Source organism: Parasteatoda tepidariorum, chromosome 10 (assembly GCF_982258835.1).
Source record: "Parasteatoda tepidariorum strain Cologne lab strain chromosome 10, Ptep-v5.0, whole genome shotgun sequence".
In the NCBI taxonomy this organism is placed as follows: Eukaryota; Metazoa; Arthropoda; class Arachnida; order Araneae; family Theridiidae; genus Parasteatoda; species Parasteatoda tepidariorum.
The window spans coordinates 87241846-87267197 of NC_141764.1; the positions used below are offsets into that span (position 1 = coordinate 87241846).

The window sequence follows — 25352 nt, forward strand, 5'->3', positions numbered from 1 at the left end:
CCATAAATAAAATGGTATTTAAACTGTTAACTCTGCGTAAAACCGTTTATTAACGGCTTTCACCTAATACGGTTAAACAGCCAGAATTTTATAGCACCAACTAGGCCTATATAATGAAGCCACTAAGTTTCTTGCATCTGGTACAAATTATAGCTGAGATGGCTTATCTGTCAGAAAGTTCGAGTCCCAGCTTTGATATAACAATATTTCCTCGTTTCCTCTCACAGAAGAATTTAGCTCTAAAAATCATAACTCCAATGTCCAGTTAAATTTCTTTTTTACGGTTTTGAAACCATACTAGTTGTAAATGGTTTAAAAAAACGTAAACGTAAAAAAATATTCTTTACCGTAAACTATACGGTTAATTTACAGTTATTTTACTGTAATTTTAAAATGAAAATTCAAACAATGTACTAGATTTTAAAATAATAAAAGAATAATGTGACTCAAAATAATATAAAACTTTTGATTTTAAGGGACGACGTTTTGTTTGCTAAGTTCTTAATTCCTTGGAAGATAAGCAAAAATATATGTTTATTTGATAAACTCTATACATACACAGCCCCTTTAGACTGACAGCGAGAGCTTAGCTTAGATATTTTTTTTTATCATTCTTTTTGTTTCAGTCATTGTTACATCGTCTATTACGTGTATTTCTCGCAACCCTCCTTCGCCTCTCTCTCCAGCCGATGGAATAACTGAAAAGGGAGGAAGGGCCTCACAGTTGCGCATGCGCTCTAACCGCACCCACCGACGCACACTGTCAAAATTCCTCTCTCCGAAACGCGAACGAAATCATCCTCAGTTTGACAAAGTGATGAGGTGTGCGAGGTGGCGTTCAGTGGTTCTGGAATAAATAAAAAAGTGAAAGTGCGTTTGTTCGTATTGGATTACCTACCTGCATGCTTGGATTACGACATGCGTCATTTGAAAACTGATTTCACCGTTTTCTCGAATCTCAGTTCCAAGAAAGGTAGAAATAATAATTAATTTTTACTTTTGGCGCGAATTTTTTGCGCAAGAGTTAAGCGATGACATCTGTTGAAGATGATGTCATGGTTGAAAAAGAGAGTTGTGATGCTAAAAATAACCATGAGAACGTGATGCCTAATTTTTAGAATTTTATTGATTTAGCACGTGAACTTTTTTTGTTTTTAATTTATTCAATAATATGATGCCATTTGATACGTGAAATTTCGAAAACTAATTAAAACATTCTATTTATAGTAACTAAAATTAATTGAAACGGAAGATTTAAGATAAATATGCGGCGCTATTAGAATAATATTTCTCGTCTGTTTGTTTTTATAGGTGAAAACGTTTTTCATTTGAAGTTTTCACTGAAATGAACGTAAAAATATGTGTATGCCATTTATTAACCATCAATTAAAAACCTTGATATTATGAATTATTGATTAAAAAAAAATTTATATTTATTATTATTTTTTTTTTAAATACATGTTGAAAAATTTGAGCATCGCAAATTCTGGTTATGACTCAGACTCATCAGATATTTAGTTTTTTATGATTTACGTTGCGTGTTCAAATTAAATGTATAAAGTAAATTTGTCTTCGCTAGACTGGTTGATAGTTTCTATAGACAAACAACATGCCACAATCAAAAGATTTTTTTGATGAAAATTTTAATTTCTTTTCTCAAAATTTTTCAAAAGATTTCAATTTGTTTAATGATTTTTTTTTTGCATCCAAATTTCTAAATGCGATCCAAACTTCATTTATGTATCTTAATTAGTTAAATAGAGATGGCTGAAATGTTAATTTATTGCATGAGATGAACATGGCAACATTTTATCATGGTTAAATTTTTAAGGCAGGAAAATACAATAATGCGTGCATTATAATTCTTATGTTTGTTACCGACACCAGTTGAATAAAGTCAAAACTAAAAATCAACAAAAGTCAAATAAAAATTAATTGACTTTAATTATTTTTGACTATGATTGTATAAGCGATTGATTCGCTGTAACGGAGATAGTTGACCGTTTGATTTACTATTGTTCTTTTCAAAATTCAAAATGCTACCTGACGGCCACATGATTCTTACAAATAAGTAAATAATGATCATTGTTTATTGGAAACATAGTTCAAAAACATAGATCTGATGACATTTTGTATTAAAAAGATAAAAAAATTTTTTAGAAAACCCTGAATGGTCAAACATCTGTTTGTAAACAAACTATAAAAAGACAATTCTGAATGTATTAACAAACAAAATGCTACTTGATTTTGAAAATATTTAATAAGAGATGTGAAATCTTTTCATCATTTTATAATTAATAATCTTAAATTAGGTTTTATGTTCGCAGTCCTAGAGCTGAATCTAGTTTAGTATGAATTTGTTTGTTATGAAAATAAACAAATAAGCCGAATTATGATTTTCGATTTAATGGAAGCTACAACTAAGTGCAATAAACATTGAAAATTGTTATTGGGAGAAAGTATTTCTTTATTAACGAATTTATTTTATTTTGATTTGAAAAACATGATGGGCAATACAATTTCAATTTTTTAAATCCTGCCCTTCTTATAATCTATTCAATGCATTTTTGTTATTAGAAAATTTATACTTAAAAAAAATCCATTTATTTTTCATTGGCATTTTACTTTTAAAAAAATTTTGTAAAGGCAACCGAAGTATTAAATAAATAATAGATCATGGATTGGATCTTAATGTAATCGCAGCTTTCAAAAAAGTTAAAAAAAATTTTAAAAAAAAAATCCTAACTTAGGAAACCACTGCTACATTGTATGCATATTATTTTATAACATTTATCCCATATTTCGCCAACTTCTTCTTTTCTTTTTATTCTTGATACGGAATACTATTTAATATTAAAGAACTAAGTATTAAACTTATCAATAAATAGATATTACATCACTAGCAAAGCTTTCCCATAGAACGTTATGCTGAGAAATTCATAATTTCCCATGCCGCAAAACTGCTATTGTTGTCTAGAGAGGTATAAATATCTTAACAATCTCTCTCAAAATACCTAAATATCAGCATGTAAAGTTCTCGTTGCCCAAGGACTGGTATAGTCCTTAGCTTTTAAAAAAATCATTATTTTGTATTTATGAAATCACACCGGTAAACATGACTACATTCAAAACTATAGCAAATGATTTTAACTTTACGTATACTCGAGGATCCAAAAACTTTAAAATTTCTATGAGCCATGACAATTGTTTAGAAGTCAGCAACCCGGAAATATTATTATATTTTGGTTTAAAAAATAACAAGTTAATTTTTACCAAAATATCTTTCAGGCACTGTGGTGGCTGGGATTTAAAAATCGTGCATGCATATTTAACTTCTTTTTTTTTGTTCCCTATTTAACTTTCATTATCATTTTCTTGTTTTGCTATTTTATATAGTTTCATTATAAATTTACAGTTAAAAATCATTCGCAAAACATTTCTATTAATGTAATATCTATTAATTAAAAACATTCCTCATGTATTAATGTTTTAAAGAGAATTAACAGATTTTAGTTTAGGTATTAATTTATCACGTTTCGTTAAATTCGTTGTATTGCACTAACAGTTGAAAAGGTTTTGAACTACAGATGAGATAGAAATGAGCAGCTAGACAGCTCAGACAGCTAGAAATGAGACGTACTCCGTGGGCTCGGACTATTTTACTGAAAAAAGTTTTCAGGCTCGGGCGGCCTCGGACTTATAAAATTTTGATAAAATTTGTAATTACTTTTAAGCAAACGTTTTGTACAGTTATTAAGTATAAAATATGTGAAATGTATCAATTAATTGTGACAAAAAGGTTCGTATGACAGCAAAGGCCTAATAGTATGACCAGGGGTCTGTCCAGACATTTTGTGAAAGGTCCTGTTTTTGTAAAATTGTAAAAAAATTACTCGTAATTTATGAATATAAAATAAACGTTAAGTCACATTCTTGCAACGAGGGTCCTGCTTTTGTGAATTTGTGCAAATAGGGTCCTGTTATTGTAAAAAACTTTTTCAAGGAGTTTTTAAATTGTAAATCGATACAAGATAATACTCAACAGTGTAAAATTATAATTTAAAAAAACTAAATTTTCAAAAATAAACAGCAATTGCTGCTTCTAAATTAGAGATGCAACATACAAATATTTGGTACTTAGCCTATACTGCTGAAAGCAGAATATTCATTTCGGACGAATAAAGGAAGAAGCGTCTGCCTAAGACAAAACTTAGTTCGTTTACATGTCTTTCTTCCCCCCCCCCTCCTTGGGAAGGGTTTATTCGATTAACAAAACAATAATGAAGTTAAGCAAATTTGTGAAGGGTCCGATTAAAAGATAAATTATTTTGTGAATGGTCCGTTTTTAAGTTAAAATATTTTGTGAAGGGTCCGTTAATAAACCCAAATTTCTTCTAAACAGACCCCCTGATGACCGCAAGATTTGACCTTTGTCCGACGCATATCTTGGGCTCTAAGTAATCCTTTGCAGTTCCGGCTCGGATTAAAATTCTTCGGGCTCGGACCCTCAGAAGTGAGCCCGAACTCATTTCTATTCTGAACACAATTGTAAAATTCACCATGAAGACATTGGTTTTTACCATCCTGCCTGAAACCACTTAGTCTATAACTGTCTTCAACTGTTCAAAACGCATCTATCATTAACCCTAAATTCCAGACTCCCTTGATAAATTTTGTGAATTTTGTTTTTTAATAATTCTTAATGTAATTTTAATTAAATTAAACCAATTATTTAATTTTTATCACATTTTATGAAAAGCTAATATAAATATTTCATTGTCTTCTTGACAATCAATGTAACAGCTAACTTTTTAAATCAATGCAAATGTAAAACTCAATAATTCACAGTCTGTCACGACTTAATCGAACATCAAAGTATCTTTTATTAATACTAATTCTTTATTTCTCTTACCGCAAAAATGTTTCAGTTACAGGCTTATATTATTTCTCACAGTCTTTTTTTTTTATTATTGGCAATTAACTGCCAAATATAGCCAAAATTATTTCAATTTAATATTGGTTACGAAGGGTTGGCTTTGTTTTTGGCTAATTTATCTTTCGATAAATCGCCAATAAATGAATCTCTTCCCATGGCCGTTGGTAAAAATTCACTTTTAATTTTGAATTCTTGGCGTTAGGACTGGGGAGGCTTTTAACCTTTCGGTCCGATCATTAATTAGTTTTACAATAATTCTTGATATGAGAGAATGACATCCCTTTAAGGGACCTTGCTTTTTATTTAATGATTTTAATTTACGGCCATATTCTTTCTAATAATATTTACCAAATAAATAAAGCATAACTTTTTTTTAAATGATTTTGTTCTATTTTCTGGGATTAAATATCCCTCCTTCGTAAGCAATGAAAATGTACCTTCCTCAGTCAGTTGTTCAAAAATACTGTAATGAAATTACATCCACTAAATTGGACTAACCAGCATCACAATACCATTCCTTTACATTGATTGCCGGTTCGTGGGACCACTAATAATTATTTTATGGTGGTCCTTGTCAAATTTTAATGGTCTCTGCCCAACAGAGCACCGTTAATTTAGAATTTTGTATAATATTCATTAAAATAGAACAACGGAAATCTAAAATTTCTGATTATCCCAACCTATATTACTTCTCAAAAATTATAAATAGAAAATTTATAAAATATTTATGAAATATTAGTAAAAAAACAATCACTCTTTTTTAATACAATAAGAAACAAAAGCTGGATTTTAATTTAAAATGAGGACCATGTAAAATCCAACAATATAAATATAATACCGCAAAAGGCATTTTAAAAAAAAAAGCTTTAATCAGGCAGGTAAGAACTTCAGAAGAACAAAAACCACATGAAACATCGATTAAAGTCGAAATTTCGAATAATCTAAATTTGGCAATCCGTGCAGGGAACGGTCCTCAGATAAGCGAGATTCCACTGTATATGTGAAATGGGATTTTATAGTTTTCAAGAAAAAAGCATACTGTAAAAAATTCCAAATAAAATTATCTGATCCATTTTTTCCTGTAAAAATCCATTTTTACCTGAACATCCTTATCAGCAAAATAACTTGGGCCTTCATTGGTCCAATATTTACGAATCTTGGCTCAATAAGGTTTCAAAGGGTCGATATTTTTCGATATTGGACCTATATAGAATTGTCACAAGATATTTTAAAGCCACTTTACAACCGATATCTACCCTATATAGAATTGTCATAGATTGATCCTATTTTTTGTATTCATTATTCATCCAATATTGGTCCAATATAGGACCAATATTAAAAAATCTAAGCATCCCAACATTGATCCCTCCATGCATGTTCATATATGATCTATACTGAGCCAAATTTGAGCCCAACTAAGGCCAAGGTAAAAATGTTGCTAGGAACGTTACAGAACAAATAATTTGCTATACCGTAACTTTTACAGTAATATTAATAATTACCATAAAATTCATGAATCACTCGAATTAAATAATGTAAAAATGTATGTAAAAATTATGGTATAATATTTTACGGATGATGCAACCAAAGTGCCAGTATTTTATGCCGGAATTTGATCCGGAATTTTTTACAGTGTAAAGATTTTTTATGCACATGAAAAAATTTAACGATCTTTCAACAAAAAAAAACGTATTTATGAACTTTTTATCGACACTAAGGCAGAGTTTTTTCTTTTTTTTCTTCTTTATTATTGTTTTTAATGTTCATTTTATCAATCACCTCATCGTATTTATACATCACTAGTGTTTTCTTAACCATAGGTAATTTAAGAAATGCTTGCAAGTTCCTTTCTATTTTTTAAATATAAATTAACTCTAAAATAGCTCTAAGCAATATGCAAAACTAACGAGCCGTGTGATTAAATGTTTAGTTTCTTTCCTTTAAAAAAGGCATTGCTTTTTTCTCTTATATGTTCCAAAACGGCAATCTTCTTTATACCGGAAACAAGCAAGCCGCGATGGCACAGTTATTAAGTCTCTGAGTTATTATTGTAAGGGACCGCGATTGCATCCCCAATGGCGGCTTGAAGCCCACACAGCTTCAGATCGATAGGCAACATCCCATTCATTATTATTTTGCATTTTCACAACAAGCAGTCGTTGGCCAAGCCATGGAGGTATATTCTTCTTCACAAGACCAACAGCGTGATGATGGTCATATGGTCAACATTGCACTCGCTTTTACTTCCCTGGCAGGTTGATATACGTCCAGGGGTCTGTCCAGACATTTTGTGAAAGGTCCGTTTTTGTAAAATTGTGAAAAAATTACTCGTAATTTGTGAATGTAAAATAAGCGTAAAGTCAAATTCTTTCAACCAGGGTCCTGCTTTTGTGAATTTGTGCAAATAAGGTCCTGTTATTGCAAAAAAACTTTTTCAATGAGTTTTTAAATTGTAAAGAGATACAAGATTATGCTCAACACTGTAAAATTATAATTTAAAAAAATCTAATTTTAAAAAATAAACATTAATTGCTGCTACTAAATTAGAGATGCAACATAATAATATTAGGTATTTAGCCTATACTGCTGAACGCAGAATATTCATTTCGAACGAATAAAGGAGGAAGCGTGTGCTGAAAACAGAACTTAGTTCGTTTATATCTGTCTTCCCCCCCCCACACACACACACTCCCCTGGGAAGAATTTATTCGATTAACAAAACAATAATGAAGATAAACAAATTTGTGAAGGGTCCGATTAAAAGATAAACTATTTTGTGAAGGGTCCGTTTTTAAGTTAAAATATTTTGCGAAGGGTCTGTTTTATGAAAATATATTGTGCGAAGTATAACGGACCCAAATTTCTTCTAAACAGACCCCTGATGTCGATCAGCTTTCGGGTAAATTTTAGAGCGCCTAAGAAACTTATCATCGCAAATTCTGTTACACCACCATAAGTAATTTAAAATATAGAAAAAGTGAGTTCAGTTGGAAAAAAACTTCATTATGTCGAAATACTAGCAAATTTTTGGAAGAGAACTTCCTCATTGCACAAGGTTGGTATAGTATTTACGATGTGAAGTTTTTACCATGGTTCTTACTGTCTATAAAAACATTTTTTGTTCCTTTAGTATTAACTTTTTTGTCGAAAGAAACATTTTCTACATCCTCAGAAAAATTTCTATTGTTTCAGCTATTTCCATGAACATCTTAAAAGCGTATATAAAGGCAGTATTAAAACAAGAATTTGGAGCATTTAAAATAATCTTATATTGTAACATTGCTGTACAATATATGATCATTTTAAGAACTAATGTTCTAAAAAGTTTACGAAAACCAAATATGTTTATGACTAGTTAAAAATTACTAGCCTCCCGATATTGAAAAAAAAAGTGAGCAATATTACTCGAAATAGAGATAAATAAAAGACATTTTTTTTTATTTCCGGTAGCAATATAGAAAAGTGAAAAACAAACATCATTTCATTTTGTTTTCCTCTTACAATCTTAACCCGAAATGTTTGTGTAGTAAACATTCGTAGGCGGCCACTAGCTAAGTAGTCTTTATCCCTAAAAGCAAAATATATCTGCTATTTTTGGAAATTCTGTTGCATACTTCAAAAGAACGTACCTTTACTATTGTTGATCACATTCTATCATGCCACCTATTTTCTATCTTATAGGTAACTATTGAGATCAACATTCAGTGTTATCAGTTAAGTCAAAAGCCATTGCACATGATATAGTTTTTTCCTCGCATCTTGCAAACACATTTTATGTTTTGTCAATTTGTTATTATTAACTTGTTTGAATTTCATTGCTATTTAAAGTGTAGTGTGTCGAAGAGAAAACAGAATTGAGGAAAAACAATAACAATTGGCATTAAATAGGTGTACTCACTTATTAAAACATGTTTTTTTTTTTTTTTTTTTTTTTTTTTTTTGTCATCCAAACTTGTAATGTATTTGTGGCAATCAATTTAATTCTTAAAAAGTACTAAAAAATGTTTACGTTGAATGAGTATGTTATGATCTAAAATAATAGAAGGTTTAATATATTTTTTATTCTTAAGCATGCAGATGGTGATTTTTTATTCAGTTAAAGTTATTTTTTATTAAGTTTATTGACTCTTATCAAGTTTAATAAAAATTATTTTAAGTTTGGTGACCAAAAAATAATCTAAGTTTCTCAGTACTCTTAGGTATTAAAATATAATAGCTATCATATATATTCTTTTTATCGGGTAAGGTCATTCTGAAGTTAAAAAAAAAAAGTTTATAAAATTTTTGAAATAGAATTTTAGTGTATCAGTTTTGATAAAGTAGAGAAAAAAATGTTTCACAAACTAACTATAACTTTTGGATAGATGTTTAATTTAGTAAATTATAAATTCTTAGTTGGTTATTCTTCTTGCTCTATATTTTAAAGAGTATTCTCAAAATTGCCTTGACCACTTTTTTGAATTTTTTTTTTTTTTTTTTTTTTGTCATCCAAACTTGTAATGTATTTGTGGCAATCAATTTAATTCTTAAAAAGTACTAAAAAATGTTTACGTTGAATGAGTATGTTATGATCTAAAATAATAGAAGGTTTAATATATTTTTTATTCTTAAGCATGCAGATGGTGATTTTTTATTCAGTTAAAGTTATTTTTTATTAAGTTTATTGACTCTTATCAAGTTTAATAAAAATTATTTTAAGTTTGGTGACCAAAAAATAATCTAAGTTTCTCAGTACTCTTAGGTATTAAAATATAATAGCTATCATATATATTCTTTTTATCGGGTAAGGTCATTCTGAAGTTAAAAAAAAAAAGTTTATAAAATTTTTGAAATAGAATTTTAGTGTATCAGTTTTGATAAAGTAGAGAAAAAAATGTTTCACAAACTAACTATAACTTTTGGATAGATGTTTAATTTAGTAAATTATAAATTCTTAGTTGGTTATTCTTCTTGCTCTATATTTTAAAGAGTATTCTCAAAATTGCCTTGATTTTGTCCAGTCTTTTTATTTATTTATTTTTTGTATTATTACCTCGTAATTTTTTGTTGCAAGCACTATGAGGTCTGTTTTGGATTTTATTCGTGTATTGATTTATAAATTAATCTAACTTTTCGTCAAAATAAAACATTTGTGTATTTAATATATTATCAGTGGTCTTGATAATAACATTTTTTTGTAATTTCTACTGTATACATTTGATATTCATTTTTGTTGTTCCTCTGAGTTTTGAAATTTATATATATAAAAATTCATTTGAACAAATGATTATTTCGGAAAATTTTGATTTTAAAAGTACGCATACAAACTGAAATAAGTAAAATAATTTTTTTCCTTATCTAATTATATAAAAATAAAAGACAAAAGATAGGTAAGATGAATCCTGCTTTTACAGTACCTTTATCACTACTGTAGATTTTTTTATTATTCTATTTATTCTTTTATAAAAAAAAAAAGAAAAATTATTATTAATTTTGTTTAATTCTTTTTTAATGAAATTCTAAAGTTCTGCTTCTTTGAGCTTCCCTGTTATTCTCTGTATATATAAATGCAATTGTAATAAAGTTATGGCATACTATAATATAATACAATAATGTATCTTATAACTATGATTTTAATATTTAATTAATAGTTTTTTGCTCATATTGAAAATCTAATTCACTTATCAGTTTTCTAAGTTTTCAATATAGAGTAGATTTACCTCAACTGGTAACGTGAAAAATTGGTTTTACAATTACGAATTAGATGATACCTTACATCCTATCACTTGTTCAAAGGTTTGTTACTTGCTGATACTCATATAGATATAAATTATCTAATAAATTTATATTAACTAACTAATTAATCAGGGATATGTTTAAAAGAAAAACGGACCCTTCACAAAATATCTTTTCATAAAAACAAACCCTTCACAAAATAATTTATCTTTTAATCGGACCCTTCACAAATTTGTTTATCTTCATGTCTTCATCATTGTTTTGTAAATCGAATAAACCCTTCTCAGAGGGGTGTAAACGAACTAAGTTTTGTCTTCTGCAGACGCTTCTTCCTTTATTCGTCCGAAATGAATATTCTGCGTTCAGCAGTATAGGCTAAATACCAAATATTTGTATGTTGTATCTCTAATTTAGTAGCAGCAATTGCTGTTTATCTTTTGAAATTTAATTTTTTTAACTTATAATTTTACAGTGTTGAACATAATCTTGTATCTCTTTACAATTTAAAAATTCCTTGAGAAAGGTTTTTGCAATAACAGGACCCTATTTACACAAATTAGCAAAATCAGGACACTGATTGAAAGAATGTGGCTTAACGTTTATTTTATATTCACAAATTACGAGTAATTTTTTCACAATTTTACAAAAACGGACCTTTCACAAAATGTCTGGACAGACCCCTGAATTAATAATATTAGCTAAAATACGGAAATGATATATATAATGTTATCAATTATAAGTAACAAACCACTGTATCTGTAAATAAATAAACATGGGTTAATAGTATTTACCAGGTTTTTCCCCATGGTTTTCACCTGTAAAAACCCAACCCAGCCATTGCACAATCTTAAGTTTTTCCTCTCGTAATTAGTTTTCATTTTGATAATTTGAAAATTTCTTTGAACTTCATGTCTTTCTCTTGGTTTGTCTGAACTCACTTTTTCTTTACTTCAAATTTTAAATTATTTATGGAAATAAATCAGAATTTGCGCTGAATAGTTTCTCCCGTGGTATAACGTCCTCTTAATTCGCCAACATCGATGCGACTAACCATTCACAATGACAGCTCCATACCTTAGCCACTGTGAGAAAAAATCCCCCCCCCTCCATTTTTTTTTCTTTCTAAATCATATAATGAAATGCGTTTCTGGATTTGAACAAAAGATTTTATTCATACGAATTGAAATTAATGTTCGTTACTGTATTTTTCTTCTTCTTCTTTCTGATACCAATTTTTAAGTAGATATTGTTTTATTTCAAGTTTTTATTCTCTCTACCAAGAAGTTCTTACACCTTACACGACATTGTGCATGAGCAAAAATTTATAGGTTGAACAACAAAATTATTTTCTGGAATGGCAGCACTTTAGAAAACAATAACCGGAGCGTAACCGTTCCGTCGACCCCAGTATCCAAGAAGAGCACATTTGAATCCTAATCATACGCCATTACTATAGCAGGGTAGTAAGCATTTATGCGTTATCAGTCCTTTTATATAATCAAGATTCGCTTTTGCACGTGCCTGTCGTCACGTGAATTGAATTTTATTCTAATGCTTGCTTTCTATGTCACGGTTTTATGCCGATGATACTTCAACACTTAAATATCACAGTTTTTACGATATTACTTTTCTAACAGCGAATCTTCCCCCCACATGGCTTTCTTATTTCGTGCTGCGAATATATAATAGTGTGAATTATGATAAAACAGATTTTTTTAACACAATAATTTATGTCTGAAAATTTATATTTATTGGGATGCTTCTAGCAAATGTTGTCGTGTTTAACTGCCAATTAAAGTTTCTGATATCTTTTTATTTGATTTTTTTTTTGTCCCTATCTTTAGATTTTACTAAAATCGCTGTTGCGAAGAATGTTCTTGTCAACAATGACAAGCAGTTTGGTTTATGTCCTTATTTGTAATTATAAATAATTCCAACCTTACTTTACGACATTTTGATTTCAAGCAATTTTTTTATTATATTGTTTGTAAAATTTTGGTTCATATTTGTTATATTTATATATTTATTAATAAAAATAATATAAGTTGTTAATATATAATTATGTTATTCCTTCTTTTCTTAAAATTTGCTTATATATTATATCATAAGGTTTGTCCATAGTTTGGTACATGCTAGACGTTCTCAAATCCTAAGTCCTCGAATTTCATTGGTTGTTCTCAAAAATTTTCGAATTCTTTAAGGACGTAAAATCTTAACAAATTTTAACAAGCGTTTCCTCAAATATCCCCGGATTTCTCCAAGAATGTGTAATCCTTTTTATATGCAGTGAAATATTTAAAAAAATAAATCGGAAAATCGCCTGTTTTTCTCGCGAGATAGTTTTTGCCTTACAGAGAATACAAACAAAAAGCACAATGCTGAAACTAACAGAAGAAAAATGCCATACTCGTCTTAAAATAAGTGATGAGATTTTTTTTTCAAGTAGCTAATTGAATCATTGTTATGTAAAGTTTAACTATTTTAATCGTAGAATTTAGACATTCTCTGATGCACGGGTTCCCAAATTTTTTAAGGTTGCCCTTATAATATTTAAAATTGTCTCAACTCACGGCCCCAGTCCTATAAACTTTCGTACTTCACCGAAACCACCCACCCCTGAGGCTGCTAGGAGGACTTGAGGGGGAAGGATTTATTAAAATGTTGATGCATCAGATGATATAATCGTGTATTTTCATCGTATTAATTTGATGCAAACATGAACCGATTAATAAAGTAGTACATTTCTCTAAACCTGCTCGCAATCTCTCTTCCTTCATCACTTCTTGTATTGATGTAAAACTGGGATATACAATCCTTGTGATTTTTCCTCTTTTCTTTTCTTATTCTTTTCATTTTTATATTTATATCAAACACAGTTCCTAGCACCATTTCATTCAGTTACTTAAGGTTGCTTTTAAGGCTCCGTCGTCAAATAAAATTATGTTTTTTTTTTTTTTTTTGCGAATAATATGCTATTGACAAACTACTGTGAGTTTGCAACAGTTATTATATATCGACAAGACGGTTCGAGACAAACTAAGTTTCCCTAACTTTAAATTCGAAATGTAGTATATTATATATAAATATTTCTACTTTTACAAACATCGTGTGCGCATTCTTATTAATATTAAATCATATTTCTTTTTGTAAATAAATAATCTATCAATTTATATTTATTCATAAAATTAATTAATATAATATTATGTAAATAAAAATTAATTTCTGGCAATTATTTAAATGAAATATTATAAATTTAAGAATTGTTTAAGTTGACTTATACATAACACATTAAAAGTGATGCATTACTAAGTTGTGTTATTTAAAATATGTCAATTGAAATTATTAAAAATGCGAGTGGTTTTGTTTCCATTATTCGTCCGAAATGAATATTCTATGTTGAGCTGTATAGGCTAAATACCAAATATTTGTATGTTGCATCTTTAATTTAGTAGCAGCAATTGTTGAGCAGAATCTTGTATCTATTTACAATTTAAAAACTTCTTGAAATGGTTTTCAGCAATTTTTGCAATAACAGGACACTATTTGCACAAATTCACAAAAGTAGGACCCTGGTTGAAAGAATATGACTTAACGCTTATTTTATATTCACAAATTATGAATAGTTTGTTCGCAATTTTACAAAAATAGGACCTTTCACAAAATGTCTGGACAGACCCCTGCACTTTTAACTGTGGTTTTTTTATTTTCCTGTGCGACAGAACTTCGAAAAACTATGTTCACGTGTTTTGAGTTAGGTGCTAGCATGATAGGATTTTAGATCGAAAATTTCTGGTGCACAAAAGAAAAAAAATAGGAAACATTTTTCTCGATTTTCCTCCTCATTCATTCCGATTCTGAGTGATTCATTCATTCCTTCTTGGATTCAATTTGGTAACAAGTAAAAAATGTCTGTTCTCGAATTATCTTTTTATTAACAATCTTTCCTTACCTTGTGAGGAATGAATCATCACGTGAATGATCTAAAAAGAACCATAAAAAATAGGTTCGATTATATGTATCACTTTCCCAAACTTATAAAGATATTTTTTGCCATTTCTTTTCTTTATTAATTGCATCAGAATGATGTGGGGGGGGGCGAGAGTAAGAATCTCATGACCAATGACTATCCCTCATTGTTTTCAGGTAACCTCGACTAAATATAGAAACGTGAGTGTGCTTTAGAACAGGTTTTCGAATGAAATAACCGTTGTTTTCTTTGTTTTGTTTCTTTAGAATTTCCTTTTTACCTTCCTTCGCCTCAAGGAAACGTAATTCGCAGATGGTTCTGTTCTTGACGAAACCGCAAACACTGTGTTAGTGGGTGGATTAGCGAATAGAAAGCGATAGTGGTTGTTGACGATCTGTGTCTTAGTTAACAACCCGTCTAATGTAGTTCCGAGAAAGGATTCGCTAATCTGGTTATTATTTTTTGCATTCTTTAGAACCGGATTCTTATTAAGCTTCATATAAGGTCATGTTTAGAAACAACGATTTCTCCGTATGATCATGCCAAAAGAATCACTTGGAAAAGTTGGTAGTTTTTCTAAAGATTGTTGTTCTAAAACTTTTTCGTCATATGAAAATAACACTTATTTAGATTAATATGTTAGAAGTCACGAGCATCGTGCTTAACTGTTAAGTTACTATTGATGCGTTAGCGGAGTAGCACAGTATTGAGTGAAAGTGTTAACTCACATAAAGAAACTTGAAGATTTAAACATTTCTTTATTTCATACAGTACCATCTCGATACAGCGTACAACTGAAGATATTTAAACATAAATATATCTTAACAAAAATGTTGGTACGTCACCGGAAACAACAACACAGTGACGTGACATAGTGAAGAGACAAGACAGGAAGTCGACAAGAACACATGCTTACAACAATGCATGCTTTATATACAGATTCCATAATCATATGCACGGATGACGTCACTTACGTTATCTGAAAAGAAAATGTCTGTTGCCACCACACGACCGAAACTTAATTCTGTTAACTTAATGTATTCAGAGGAGTAACAAACCACTCCAACATACGGCCCCACGGTCGTGTGATCTATATCAGAGAAAAATATATTATTCACAACTTCTTTAAATTTATTACCCATTAATGGTTTTGTTAGGAAATCTGCTAAGTTATTCTTAGAATGAATAAAAGCTAATTCTACTAGATTTTCTTCAATAAGTTGTCGAATAAATTTATATCGAATATCTATATGTTTTGTCTTAAAGTTTTCACAATTATTTCTAGAGAAATGTATAGCAGCCTGATTATCACAAAAAACTTTTGGTACAATTTTGTCAGGCAGAATACTAAGTTCATTAATTACTCTAGAAAACCAAACTGTTTCTTTCATACTTTCACATAAGGCAACAAATTCAGATTCCATTGAGCTAAGGGCAATACATTTTTGTTTTCTTGAACGCCAACTAAAAAATTACATCTCCAAATTTTATTAAATATCCACTAGTTGAATGGCGATTACTTAAACTACAGCCCCAATTAGCATCAGAAAAACAAATTAAATTTAAATTATTAGCTTTACTTAAATTAATTTTGTAATCCTTAGTGTTAAATACATAATTCATTATATCAACCACGATTTTCCAATGTTCGAACGTATAACCATTAGAAAATTGAGACATCAAATTTACTGAAAAACTTATATCAGGTCTCGTACGATCAGCTAAAAAGGTTAAACAGCCGATTAATGTTCGATATGGAAATCGTTTCATTAAGTCGTTTTCAACAATATCACTTTCATTTATTTTTTCAGGAAGTTTACATCCGAGTTTTATCGGAAGACTAACATTAGACTTTGGAAGTTCTTTAAATTTTATCCTTAATTTCTCAATATACGTATTTTGATGCATTAATAAAGCACCATTGTTCATATCAAAATTTACACCTAACAAATATTTTACCTGACCTAATTCAGTTAATTCTAATTTACTTTTAATTAGTGAAATAGCATTATTAACATCAATTTGTGTTTTACCAAAAATTACAATATCATCAACATACACAATTAAAATAGTATTCTTACATTTATAAACACAATTTAACCATTTTAATTTCTCAAATTTTAAATCCTTAAATATACTATCAAGTTCAAAGTTCCAATATCGACTACTTTGATGTAGCCCGTATAAGGATTTATGCAATAAATAAACTTTACCTTCATGACCTTTAACAATATATCCTGGAGGTTGTTTAACATATACAGGTTCCGATAAATTACCATACAAGTATGCAGACTTTACATCGACTTGATAATGACACCAGTTTAACATTGATACTAATAAAATAAATAACAATTTAATAATTGAAAAGTTAACAACAGGAGAAAATGTTTCTCCATAATCAATACCTGCTCTTTGTTTAAAACCCAAAGCAACAAGTCTAGCTTTGTATTTCTTAGGTTTATTATTTTCATCACGTTTAACAGTGTAAACCCATTTAGTGCCTATCACTTTAGTGTTTTTAGGAAGATCTACTAACTCCCACACTTTGCGTTTTTCTATCATTTTGAGTTCTTCACTCATAGCAAAATCCCATTTTTCTTTATCTTTGCAAATTTGTGTATCCTCAAATGTTTTGGGAAGTTCAGAAAAATGACACTCGTATTCGAAATCTTCATTTGAATTTAAATCTTCCTCACTACTTGAACTTTTAGTTACGTTATTAGGATGTTTACTTTTTGCTTTAAATGAAAATTTCTCAGGTTCAAAAGAGAGTTTGTTTTTCTCACAATACTTTTTAACATCATTTAAAGATCTAAGTCTTAGTTTACTTGAAGGAGGATAATAAAATACATCTATTCTTTTACTTTTAGTTCGTGGACATTCTTTCCTTTCCCACTTTTCGATATCAATAGGACTTACTTTATCTAACGCAGTTTTATCATTAATAGATTCATTATCAAAGTTATCTAGCTCGTTTTTCAAATTTAGGTTGAACTTAAGATATTCAAAAGATTTATTTTTTCCAAATAAAGTTTCTACACCCTTTTTGGTTTCATCAATACTAACATGAATTGTTTCAATTACTTTCCTATCGTTCGGAATAAAAATTCTGTACCCTTTGGTTCGTACAGCATATCCTACAACAATTCCAAGTTTAGCTCTAGGTTGAAGTTTATTTCGATTAATTTTGGGAATATGTACATAAGCTAGTGATCCAAAAATTTTAAAGTGTCTTACTGAAGGTTTAAAACCTGACCATATTTCAATTGGACTTAAATGATTAGTTAGTTTATGCTCGCATCTGTTTTTGGTATGCACGAAAGCTAACAAAGCTTCCCCCCAAAATTTGGGTTGTAACCCACTATCATGTAACATTGCTCTTACCGCGTCCATTGCACTTCTATTAAACTTTTCTGCTATCCCGTTCATTTCTGGAGTATATACATTAGTCCTTTCTATTCTAATTCCGAGATTGCTTAAGAAATTTTCAAATTCTTTATGGCAAAACTCTAGCCCGTTATCAGTTCTGACACATTTTAACTTAAGATTAGTTTCCCTTTCACACTTAGCTAAATATTTCTTAAAACATTCGAAAACTTCGGTTTTACTGTTTATAACATATACATCAACTTTACGAGAAAAATCATCAATACAAGATAAGAAATATTTGTTACCACCTAAAGAGTTTACGGGAGAAGGTCCCCATAAATCACAATGCACTCTTTCTAAACAAGTTTTAGTAGTTCTATGATAAATACGATTTCGTTTTAAAGATACCCTAGTAGATTTGGCAATTTTACAACTAGTACAATTTTCGTTTTTACTTTTACTTAAGTTTTCAATGCCTTTTACTACATTATTTTTACTCATACTTTGAATTAATGGCATATTCACATGACAGAATCGTCTGTGTACAATATCTAAATTTAAAGTTGAAATTAAAGCTATATTCTTACTATCAAGACTTTCGTTAAGTTCATCTTTAAATTTTGTTGGATATCCATTCAAAATATACAATTTATCTTTTCTGTTTACAGTAAACATATAATTATGAAATTTATCAAAAATTACCATTTTATTGCGGCCCCATTCAACATAGTTACCAGCAATATCAATTTTCGCTCCACTAATCAAATTACGCCTCATGTTGGGCACATATAGAACATTTTTTAAAGTAATTTCCACCTTACCTTTAATGTCCAATATAGTAAAGTCAATGTCTCCAACACCAGTGGCAATTGTTGAGCTATTTGTGTCACCAACTAGAACCTCTGTCGGTGTAATCTCTTTATACCAGGAGAACCATTCTCTTTCTTTACAGATGTGAGATGTAGCTGCTGTATCTACTAGAAATTCTCCTATGAATTGATTAGTATTAGACGATTCCACACACATAGATTCAAATTTTTCATTCAGGCTTGAATAGTCTTTTTCACATAAAAAAGCTTTCTTTTGACGTTGCACATTCACTTTCTTGTAGCATTTATCCTCAGTGTGACCCAATTTTTCACAGAACTTACATACTACAGAACGACGAGGATTTGTTACTTCGGTTTTCTTGTTACGGTCCAGACTGCTTCCACTGAAGTTTTTCTTATTCTCTGCTTGTCTTTTATAATCACCCTTTTGAACTTTAGTTGAATAAGCATCATTCACAAACGTAATTTTATTTTCGTCTTTTTGTTTCAGTTCAATCCTTCCAGATTCCGTAATTAGTTGCTTAGTAATTGAATCGATCGTAAATTCTTCATCTTTTACTCTGTAAAGAATCTGTACCAAATTATCATATTCAGAAGGCAGATATCTTATCAGCTGAAAACACACTAATATTGGAGGCAATTTAAATCCAGCATCCTCAATTTGTTTATTCTTCTCCAACATTCTTTTGCTATATATTCCGATCGTTTCTTCGTCGGGTGAAAATCTTGTGCTAAAGAAATCATCGACTAAACCAGCCAGACGAGCTCTCGACGTAGGTTCAAAGTTTACTTTCAGCGTTTCCCAAGCTGTCTTCCCGTCTTCGGTATCAGCAATCAGGGATTGGTATTTTCGCTCGATTCCCATGTAAATTGTCGTATAGGCTCGTTGTTTTCGTAGAAGATAGGCCAATTTGTCTCTTTCAGCTGCTGTATCATCAAGTGGTATTTCTTTTCCAGTTATAAAGTCCCAGCATCCTTTTTCCATCAACAAAACTTTCATGTCAATTTTCCAGCTTCCATAATTAAAATCTCCGAGCTTTGGAAAGGCAAAAACTGTTCCATCAGTAGACTCAGCCATATTGAAAATTGAAGACTTATTTCCACTTTTCACTCCTTATTAGTCTATTTATTCCATGTTCCAGACTAAAGGTTTGCGGGTTCGAAGGCCCATAACCAACTATTGATGCGTTAGCGGAGTAGCACAGTATTGAGTGAAAGTGTTAACTCACATAAAGAAACTTGAAGATTTAAACATTTCTTTATTTCATACAGTACCATCTCGATACAGCGTACAACTGAAGATATTTAAACATAAATATATCTTAACAAAAATGTTGGTACGTCACCGGAAACAACAACACAGTGACGTGACATAGTGAAGAGACAAGACAGGAAGTCGACAAGAACACATGCTTACAACAATGCATGCTTTATATACAGATTCCATAATCATATGCACGGATGACGTCACTTACGTTATCTGAAAAGAAAATGTCTGTTGTCACCACACGACCGAAACTTAATTCTGTTAACTTAATGTATTCAGAGGAGTAACAAACCACTCCAACAGTTACGTTTCCTTCCATCTTAAGCCAGCGCCCTCTCAGCTAATTATAAAAATGGCGCAAAGACGAAAGTTTAAGATCTTATTTTCAGTATTATAAAAGTTACTCAATCACTACATTATTTGGGCTTGTAAAATATTAAAACTATTCCTTGAATTTCACCTTGGTAAAAATGATAATGTTCTCTATAACGCTTCCACCAAGGAAAATAAAAAATAAATAAACCACAGTTTCAGTGCCTTAAACTAATTTTAAACTACATACTATATTACTGAAATGAATCTGTCTAGACGTTAAAACAGGGAAACAGTTCAAATATTTCAAACATATATTTTTTAGTTTTTATTTCGTAAATTTAAAAAGGCGAGTATTTTCCAGCTAGATAAAAATTCATAAAATCGAGTATTAGTTTTAAATTTTTCCAAACTTTTATATGCTCAATTATTTATGTCACAAAGACTTTTATTTTAACAAAACTGTTTCCTTTCTTCATAACGGCATTTTGCGTTGTTTCTGTTATTAAAATATCATATATCTAACTATAAATTGCATTTCATATGACAGAAGAGCATATGAAGAACAGCTTTCGAAAAAATTTTCGTTTGTATGTTCCGTTTTTTTTTTCTTTTCTTTTTAAAAATATATGTATAAAATTAAAGCTTCAATTTAAGCACTCTTTGCTGCGGCCTTCTCATTTTTCTTAACAAAAGAGCTTCCAGGGGAGAAAACCTTATTTTGCTTACATTAACTTTCTCAGTTTTATTAAACATTTACTTACATTTTATCTTAACCAAATTACTTGAATATTTCCTTGTTGACTAGATTCACGATTTTATGGGAAATCATTCGAAACAATATGTTCCTCAGGAACTGATGTGTCTTTTTAACGACTAAATAAAATTTAGCAATTTGTTTCTGCCATTGGGCAAACAACAGGAACGCACAATAATAATAAATTAATTTCAACTAATAAAATACAATCATTTATTGTCCATCAGAGTCATGTTTTCTTTTAACAGTTATGACTTTTCTCGTTTTTTTATGATTTAATAGCTACATAATGGTGCTTGATACTGAACACAATCTCACGTTAAGAAAGAAATATTTACATACAACCTCTCAAACAATGCGTGATTATATTTTATTAGTCAATTGGTTGTTTTTATATACAAATGCAATACTATTATGTTATTTGAAAAAAAAATATGGAAGCAAAATTGTTTTCAGTAACATTAATTTCATTAGTAAAAAGAAATAATTTAATATTATCGATTCCTAAGTTTTTATTATGAATCCTTTTGTACATTGATATAGAGATACATACTCTGTTCCTTGATAATACAGATAACGTAGAAATGCGTTTTCGAAAATGTAAAATGCTTTTATGTTATTTCCGTGATCGTACAAAAGTTTTTAAAATAGTTATATTTTAGATAGTAACAGGTAGCCTTCTTTAAAAAAAAATTTCACGTAAAGTTTTTAAAAGATAAGAAATTATAAAAAAGTGTTTTGTTTTTATGGAGAAATATAATCCGTATGCTCATCTGTATACAAAGTTGGGATTTTTCATTCCTGATAAATAAAAAATTCGTAAAAGAAGGACAAAAAATAAGAAAATATAGATATTTTGTGTTGTTTTTTTAATTAGTTTATTTTTTAACTGTAAAGTTTTTATTGAAGATCATAATGCATTTAATTCAACGCATCCAAATATGCGTAATTACATGAAGTAAATTTTTAAATCATACTCACTCTATTAACGATTTTCGGTGATTGATTAGAATATAAATTTCGATGAGATATTTATGACACTATAAAAATTTTTGATGCATTTGAACACCAAAAATGGTGGTAACTACTTTACAACAAAATAGTGTTTCACTACAACAAAAGCCAAGGATAGTTCTTGGTGCACCGTGTAACATAATAGATAGTTCTTTTACACTACTTGGTGTAAAGTATCCGCCACTATGTTTCTTATGCAATAACACTAAAATTTATAATTACAGTAAGCAGTAAGATATGAATCAGGAAAGTTATTTTTACGAGATAATATAAGGTAAGAACCAGGAATTTAGGTAGCACGCATACACTAATTCTTAAAATAGAATTAGTTTGTAAATCAAACATACTTGTGGCACAGAGAGCAGGAAGAATTTAAACAAAGCTTACACAGCAAAAGCGGATAGAAATTATACACTATAAAATTATTTCATACAGTTTACAGAGACTTAAAAATTGTAATATATAAATACTTATTACACAACTAAAAATAATGTGAAGGCTCGTGATCATGGTGTAGACTTTTGGCATTTTACTTGTTTAGAGCTTTTTTTTTTTTTTTTTTTTTTTTCTTCATTTCTTTTAAACCACTTCTCAAACTATGGTAAGCATTACAATTACAATAACGTTACTTTTATGTAAAGGAAACGATAGGAATTTGTATTGTAATCAAGTTGAGTGTTGAAATTTTAGTGTTATAGAGCTTATCGGAAAGTGACTGAAATTTCGATTGTCGATCAGCTCTGCTTGTATCGGTCAAGAGTAAAATGGAACTTGAATTGATTTGAAAGTTTTCCTCTCACAAACATAAAAGCGAATTCAGAAAATAACACCACAATCTGAAAAATGTGATCCCAATAGTTAAGTCGAAAAGACTCAAAAAATTTAGCCCTTGATCGTTAATGTCAGTCAATTATTGCGTATTTCAATATGCCTCTGAGATTAATTAAGCTAATCAAAATAGAAAATTTAAACAAAAAATCTCACAAGTCAAAGCTCCAAAAAGTTGTATCTTTTTAAATTTCTGATTCGCATAAACTATTCAACCTATTTCGGTTAGCATTAAATAAATACAATTAGTTAAAACAGTATCCATTGTTCGTATCTTAACTTAAGGTGGTTGTTTTCTAGTTTTAAACCATTTATTTGTATACGTTACATTTATATGTATTATATATATAATTTATTATATGTATTATATATATAATTTATTATATGTATTATATATATAATTTATTATATGTATTATATATATATGTATAATTTACAATAAATATTAATATAGGTATTAAAACTTACATATAAATCAAGATAATAGCTTTAAATGAGGTTGAAATAGAGATTATTAGTAGTGAAATAACAATTGAAGAGCTGAGTAGATAAATAAAGAGTAAGCTTTTCAGAAAATTAGAGTAAATTAGCTTTAAAGTTTATACGGTTTTGTGTGTGAAAGAAAGAAAAAGGTAAACTGTTAACTTTTCCACTATTGACAGCTTGGAATCTTCTTCTCTGTTACAAAATTTAGTATATTCATCCCATAAGATCTCTGAAACTTAATGATATGACAAAACAAATCAATGTTACTCTGATAAATAAGATTAAAATATGATCTTTTCTGAAAACATTTTTTTAAATTTGTGTCTTCGATCTTTTTTCTTAGTCGACTTTTAGACACCATGACGTTTTTATGTTAAACGTTTAACTTTTTTTCCTTTTGAATATCAGTTTTATTTATTATTTAAGAAAAAAAAATCATCTTCAAATCCAAAAATTACTCTTATTAATTCAAACTCTACCCCATAAAGTTTTTTTTTCCCCTACAATTTTTGGGCAACATAAATCTTTTCGTTTTCCCTTTGTATATCTAAATAACAAAGAAAAAACATCAAAAACAATAAAAATTTACCTGGCTTTTATCCAAATAACGCTCTATTTTTAGAATCACAATCGTTTATTCGAAACGCATCTATATTTTTTAAAAAATAATATGCCACATTAGCTCATAAAACATTATTATAGATATTTTATTTGATTTCGCAAGAATCAATTGTTCCTTTTCAACTTAAAAACTGCTTGCCTTTTGTCATATTGCCATTCCACCTGTTAACTTTATGAATTATATTGGTGGCGGTTTTATTCGTCTGCTTTTAGCGTAATAGTGATGTAATTTCATTGCCAAATGATGTAATAGTTTTTTTTTCTTTTTTTTTATTACAGGTAAACCACCTGTATTCGGGTGATTCTTTTTGAGCTAAAAGTATTGACAGGAAACGAGCTTCAGATTTTCAACTTATGTTCAAAATAGTAAATAATTATCGTTTGATATTTTTTTCAATGATAAAGTTGAATGCTCTTTCATCGATTTGAAGGCGCCATGCGGTTCTGCTGACAGTCTTATTGCCCAAGCCTTATTTCATTGTTAATAAAATAGTTCATCTTTTAGGTATGTCATAGTTTTTTTTTATTCTTAAAAATTCCTTTTGTTCAGAAAATTATACCGTAGATTTTTATGAAAGCACGGAATTCGATATCGGCTTGATACATATTCTCGAAAGAAATATATCGTCTTCATTTTATTTACACAAATATAATATTAGTTATATTTTCTTGTTCTTGAGATTAAAAGAAAAATTATACTGTGTCCAAAATGTTTTATAAGTTCAACTTATATAAGCTAAATTTAAAATGTTTACAAAGTTAAGATAAATAGCTATTTTTAAACGAAAAGTATAAACTGTATTATCATCTTATATTCAAAATAGTATAAAGTTTTGTTTGATATTAACGATAAATTTAAATGCGCTGTCATCGCCCTGAAGACGCCATGCAGTTCTGCTGACAGTCTTATTGCGCAAGCCTTATTTCATTGCTTATATAACAATATTTCATTTTTTAGTTGTGTCATAATTTTTTGTACTCTTAATAATTCCTTTAGTTCAAAAAATTTGATTTTTATCTAAGCTAGTATTCGATGTAAACAACATAATACGTTTTCGTCTACATAATAAATGTCATAATAAATCGTCTGCAACTAATGTAATAATCGTCTACAACTAATGTAATGCTTGTAATAATTATTATAGAACTCTATAATTAAATTAAATTATGTAGTTGAGAAGAAAAATAATAATTCCTTTGTTGATCCTGAATTATAACAGAAATGCAATGCATATGATGTTACGCATTTT

General features: G+C 29.3%; 1 protein-coding gene across 9 annotated transcripts in view; it reads left to right on the forward strand.

Annotated features, from left to right (window-relative positions):
• Positions 1–25352, forward strand: part of LOC107449895 (uncharacterized) — a 134918-nt gene that overhangs the window by 96259 nt on the left and 13307 nt on the right. For 3 of the 9 annotated variants that reach the window (XM_043043685.3, XM_071184241.2, XM_043043682.3), the window contains one exon: positions 24382–24607. The exons of 4 other annotated variants lie outside the window; for them this stretch is intronic. The gene's annotated coding sequence lies outside the window, so the exon portion shown is untranslated. Of the gene's footprint in view, positions 1–624; positions 974–24381; positions 24608–25352 lie in introns of those variants that run through there. 2 more of the 9 variants (XM_043043684.3, XM_043043679.3) reach the window with 2 other exon arrangements.